Below are 6,241 nucleotides of genomic sequence, written 5' to 3'. Positions count from 1 at the left end.
TGAAAGAAATGTTTAATAAAGTAAACAAATAAATATTAAGCTTTTTCTTTTTGTAAATTTTGATACCTTTTAGATCATAATTGTTCTTTATTTCATAAATTACGGTTTCATATTTTTAATTTTGTAACTGCTGTATGCCATCTTACCAGATTTAAACTGATGATCTATAATCCGGAAAAAATCGATAATCTGGAATCGGCGAAGTCCCGACGAGTCCTTATTAACGACTTTTGACTGTAAAAGCAAAATCAGCCACTGTTCTAAACATTTTTATGAAAACTGATTAGAATATTATTTTTATGTTAAAAGGTAGAAATATTAATATTATATATATATATATATTTAAGTATTTTTGCACTATATGTATTTAACAATTAGCAACAGATTTTTCAGATATTAATTAATATTTTTATCAAAAAATTTTTAAACTATTTTTTCAGGTATTAATGAGTTACTATTTACAAGGTAATTCCTTATTTAAAAAAAGTATTTTCTTTCTCTATATTTTTGAGAAAGATGTTGAGATTACTTATCTAACAAATGTCCCGATTTCTTACTTTTTTTTTTAAGTATTGTAGGTTGGCAAGTATGCATGTCAATAATAAGATTACTTATCTAACAAATATAGTTTAATTTGAATGTTTCATAGAGTCTCTTTCTCTTAGGTAACATAAACTAACAAGCTCTAGAAAACTATGAGGAATTATCCCCAGCTCTTAGTACAACAGAAAAGTCAGAAGAGAGTTGTAAAAGAGCCGTTTATTCAATCAATATAATTGTACAGATGGCTCTACTTGGACTTCCATAAAGCCAACATTTCTGGCTTAATTCGAACAGTTAATGTTGAACTTAAAATGTAATAAATTAGCCTAATGCCTCACAGTATAATTTAAGGTGCAGGAAGGCTCTGACTTGCAGAAGTGGGCAGAAGCAAGCCTAATGGCTAGAAGCACTTCACTGTCACAGAATCAAATCGCAAGTAATTCAAAGTAACAGCGTGGCCTTCAAGCAGGCATACATAACATGCTCTAAAATCACCTTCGAAAAGTTGCATTTCTTTCTAACTTAATTTTAATACATGAACGCTCTAATTAGTATTCTGGCAGGAAAGAGTGCATGAAAATAATACTGAAAGGAAATTAGCTTTAACTCGAAATTAACTATTTGTATTTGTCAAATTAAATGAATCTCCACATTTTCCCTGCCAGAATTTAAGTACACGAAAAAGAGGTCTTTAATTATACTTGTTAAAGAATTTAAATTCTAACTGCCTACCTACCTAAAGTTCTTAGAGCCGACCGCTTACATTAACATAAGATTTTAAGTACAGTACAAAATCTTTAATCCGGACTTCAAAGCTACAAACTTTCTGCGAATGCGTAAACTGCGCATGCGCTTTTAATGTATAACGAACGGTATAAGCTAGGCTAAATTATCTAATTATCTATTTTAGTTAATGTTAAAGATTGTGTTGTTCGTTAATCTTCTGATTGGATCCGGCTTATTATTTTTTGTAGACTGTTAGAGCAATTTTATAAAAAGTAAGCTTGAACTTTCGATTATGTCAAAAAGAGTTTCCGATTCTGGAGCTGCCAAAGGATCTACAAAGCGAAAGCATGTTTCGATGTCCATCAAACAAAAAGTAGAATTGCTGCAAAAAATGGATAAAGGCTTGAAGAAAGTGACAGAGAGGTTAGTGAAAACGAAAAAATTTCGATTGACAGGTTAGTCGGTATACTCGGCACACCAATTACAGGACTTGAACAACGGAACTTTTTAACTGAACAAGAAATTATATCTGTTTATAGAATTAAAGAGAAAGTATTATCACATGAAACGAAGCAACTTAAACAACTTACATTGAAAGAAATGTTTAATAAAGTAAACAAATAAATATTAAGCTTTTTCTTTTTGTAAATTTTGATAACTTTTAGATCATAATTGCTCTTTATTTCATAAATTACGGTTTCATATTTTTAATTTTATAATTTCTGCATGCCATCTTACCAGATTTAAATTGATGATCTATAATCCGGAAAAATCCCTAATCTGGAATCGCCGAAGTCCCGACGAGTCCGGATTAAAGACTTTGTACTGTATAAATAAAAGTTTGTATTGCAAATAATCCTTCATCACAAGGTACATCCTTGTGATGAAGACTGAATCTCCAAGAACTGGAGTGTAATATTGAAACACTGTCTTTTGTAAGAGTATTTCAAAACACTACCAGCTAAACCAGCAACCTATGTGTTAGCAGTACTTTACTTACTAAGCCTCAAAGACATTGTTTTCAAAACTGTACCTAATGCGCAAACAAGAGCGTGATTTAAACTTGAGTGTTGGCTGGAGAGCCTAACTTATATAGCCAACTAGCTTTTATTTTAACGTAATTTTTCTCAATTTTGCTAGTTTGCACTTAAACATCTCATTTATACAATACAATTGAATTCTTATAACAGTGCAAGTCTTGCTTTAGCTAAGCATATATTGTTGCGAATACTTTTCACAAAACAAACATAAGATATGATATATTGAATAACATATTTACAATAGAATTAAGCTTTCACTTTACATTGAGATACACAAATTGCTTTAAAATTCTTAGAATTTGCATTTCCTGGTAAGTTTGTCAGACTAAAACCAAATTGTTGTTTCTCTATTAGCATTAAAATAAACATAGATAATTACAATTTTAACTTCCGAGTGTTTCTTCTCTCTTTAAATGAACTAAAATAACCTTGCTTGAGGTAAAACTTTAAAGAATTTAGCAACTAGTCCTTCTGAGTATAAAATAAAACTGAATTTTTGTAAAGTTCAGTTTAGTTCAGTTTCAAGTAAAAATAAAAAAATTGTACTTATTTTTTTAATCTTTCGTACCCTTCCATTCTCCTGATGAAGTCACTCCAGGTTGGATAAGCCTTTAATTTGTCCAACTCGAACCTTTTGGGGGTGTTGATTCTTTCAGCAGCCTTTCTCTTAGTGCTTTCTCAGAACCTCGGCATTTTTCCGCATAGCTGAGGGCTTTCAAATGGGTCAGGTGGTCTACTTCACTTGTGTAGAATTCCATGGTGATTCTCCTTTCTGCACTTCAGTCACTCAAGAATATTTGAATTTTCTTAGTCTCCAAAGCTTGTTGCTTAGCTATCTTGGCATCAGATCCTTACTGTACTTTAAGTCCACTGCGTAACATCGCTCTCCTTTGGCAGGTAATATCGTCTCCTTGGATTCATTGGATCTTGGCCTTTCTTCCTTCTGTTTGCTTTCCTAAATTTCTTTACACGTTCCTGTATATTTGCAGTTGCCCCCCTTTTTTTTTCTCTATGGCATTTGCACTTCCATAGGTGTTTGCCCGCTGTCGCTGCTCCTTGTGGCATTCCCATTATTCAGTTGAGCTTCCTGTAAAATATCTTTGAAATTTTATCGTAGTAAGGTTTAATTCGGTTCACATTTGCCATTACTTGTTCCCCATCTTTATCTGTCAAATATACCATGGGCAGCCTAATTCTTTCAGTTACATATGGGTCTTGAAATCGAAGTCATCTTTAACTTTAGATGTGAAAAGCTGATAAACTCATATTGGAATTTTGGACTTCAACTCGTACAGTATTTTATAACAACATGTGGGCACTAAAGCAGTTCGTACAACACTGGATCATACTTTGAGACCTTAATGGCTGATAGGAAATTCTTCATAACACACTTTCCAAATTTCGTTTATCTAGCACAACTGCTTCTTTGTTCTCGGCTTTCAGTGTATATAAAACTGTTTTGTTACTGAATACTGTGTGTAAGCAGTCAGACAGTTGGTGAATATTAAAAAACGATATTACGATATAATGTACCATGATGTACTGAAATTATGAATTATTCAGAAATTTGCAAAAAATAATTGTAAAGCCTTCTTATAATATGTATTTAAATTTTTAAAACTTCCTTTATATGGAAGCCTTAAACCATAACCTTAAAAATATACATTCATATTGGAAACTTCATAAGCAAATTTCTGTAAAGAACCAACTTTTGTAGAAGATTATTACATGCTAAAAGTTTTCTCCTCCTTTTAATTTCTATTGGTTTCTTCTCTTTTTTTCATGTTCTTTAATTAATTTTATAATTAAAGTAATATTATAGTTGAGTAATGTGGTTAAAATTAATACCAAAAATTCATCAGAAATGAAATTTTAAAAAATCCTCATTTATTAAAAATTTGTGTTTTCTGTTTTTTTTTTTTTTTTTTTAAGTCCTGGATATTCCTTTTTTTAGCCATATGAAAATCGGTGCTTAACAGTGGTAAGGCTGAATAAAATTAAATGTACAGAAGAGTGAAATTAATACGCATTTATTATTTGATTCATTTATATAGACCACCATTAGATGGCTTAGCAATTAATCAACTCTTCTGATAATTCCTAGTTACATCTTGCATTCGATTACGGGAGGGGGGGGTAATAATTTAATACATTGTTTTTTTCTCTACATATTATGAATTTATATATATATATAAATAACTTCGGTGCAATTGTAGTACATTTTGTATAATGCAACATGAAATCTTTGGAAGAGTAGAAGCTCTGTTGAAAAACTAAAGCTATTGGAGCAAGTCTATATTTAACACTGAAGTAAATGGCCATCTCTGTAAATTGACGAGATATCGCCAAGGTGGCGGCGGTTTCGGCAACTAAATTTTGTCGCCGCCAAATGTGGCAAACAATCTCCAAAAGTCGCCATGCTCTGTTGAAAAACTAAAGCTATTGGAGCAAATCTATATTTAACACTGAAGTAAATGGGATTGGATTCCGAGGATGGACGGCAAGAGTGACGGTCGCTCGTGTGACGAGCTCCCGCCAACTCAGCTTAATTCAGGAAATTTTAATATCAATAATGATGTTATTGATGCTAATATGTGTGAAACTAGGGATCAGGCTCCCCCTGTGCAATCTGCGTCACCAGATGATGAGCGAATGCAGCTGATTATTCAATTCTATGACCTCAAGCAGCAGTTCGAGACCATTCAGCGCCAAAAGAACTTCGTGAAAAGGACGCCTTCGTCCCCTGGATTCAAGTGGATACGAGCAACTCGACCAAGCGGGTAAGACTCTTTTCCATAAAATTAACGACATCGCTAACATCTTAGATGTCCCGATTTTCCACCTTCCCTCGACCAGAGAGGAATTTCTTAATATTCTTGAGAGCGAGCGCTTAGCCAAGATGGCTGCCGCTCAAACAGCAGAAGATCCTCGTAAGCAAGAGGCATCTATTCCCGCGCACGAGGTGCGGGGGAAACCGGTCCAGTCGACGTCATCGCGGAAGCGAAAGACGCAGACAATCGACTCCGACGGGTTTATCACCCCTGCGGCTCGAAAGCAAGGGAAGGCGCCTATTGTGGATCTCACAATAGGTGATTTGGCTCAAAACGCTAAAGAAGCAAATACCACTATTCAAAATTCTAAATTGGTAAATAGTTCAAAAAATGCTACTCCTAAAAAGGAGAGGATTGTTAACAAATATGAAAGAATCAAAAACTCCATAATTAATGATGAAACCAATGACACAGAAATGGCTACTGAGAGTAATACTGAGGGAGTTAATTCCGAGCAGGCACGGAACGTATCCCCCCACCGCAGCCTGAGATTCCGGCAATTCACCTCAAAAACAGCAAGAACTGGAAGACACAAGTGTCTTTCATGAGAGAAATTGCCCCAAATTTACGGAGCATCCTGACTGGACCCTATCTCAAAATTTTTGTTCAAACAGAGCTGGAGTTCAGGGAGGTCACCCGCTGGATGAAGCAAGCCGGCATCCAGTTCAAAACTTTCGATCTCAAGCAGGACCGGCCAGTCAAAATTGTTATCAGAGGCCTCCCTGTTGAAACAGACGTCGGGAACATCAAAGAAGAAGTTGAGGCGATGGGATTTAAAGTGCATCGCATCGTTCGGCTTACTCAGCCTGGCTCCAGACATCCAATGCCACTTGTTTATTTACAAGTCATCCCACACCCCTTCCTCGATCATCTGTTTGCCGTCACTGACATGTGGGGCACAGAGATCAGCATTGAGCGTTACCGCGGCCGCAAGGGCCCTACTCAGTGCTTTCGGTGCCAGGGCTTTTCCATTCTTCGGAACTCTGCAACCTTCCAATCCGTTGTGTTAGATGCTCTGGATTATGCACGTGAGTGTACCAAAGGCTTAGATGTACCTGCCACTTGCTGCAACTGCGGTGGAGATCATCCTGCTTCTTATAA

This window comes from Stegodyphus dumicola, chromosome 8, assembly GCF_044657685.1.
Source record: "Stegodyphus dumicola isolate Sdum_Otavi_A_Nest chromosome 8, ASM4465768v1".
In the NCBI taxonomy this organism is placed as follows: Eukaryota; Metazoa; Arthropoda; class Arachnida; order Araneae; family Eresidae; genus Stegodyphus; species Stegodyphus dumicola.
This window is presented reverse-complemented; position numbering follows the sequence as displayed.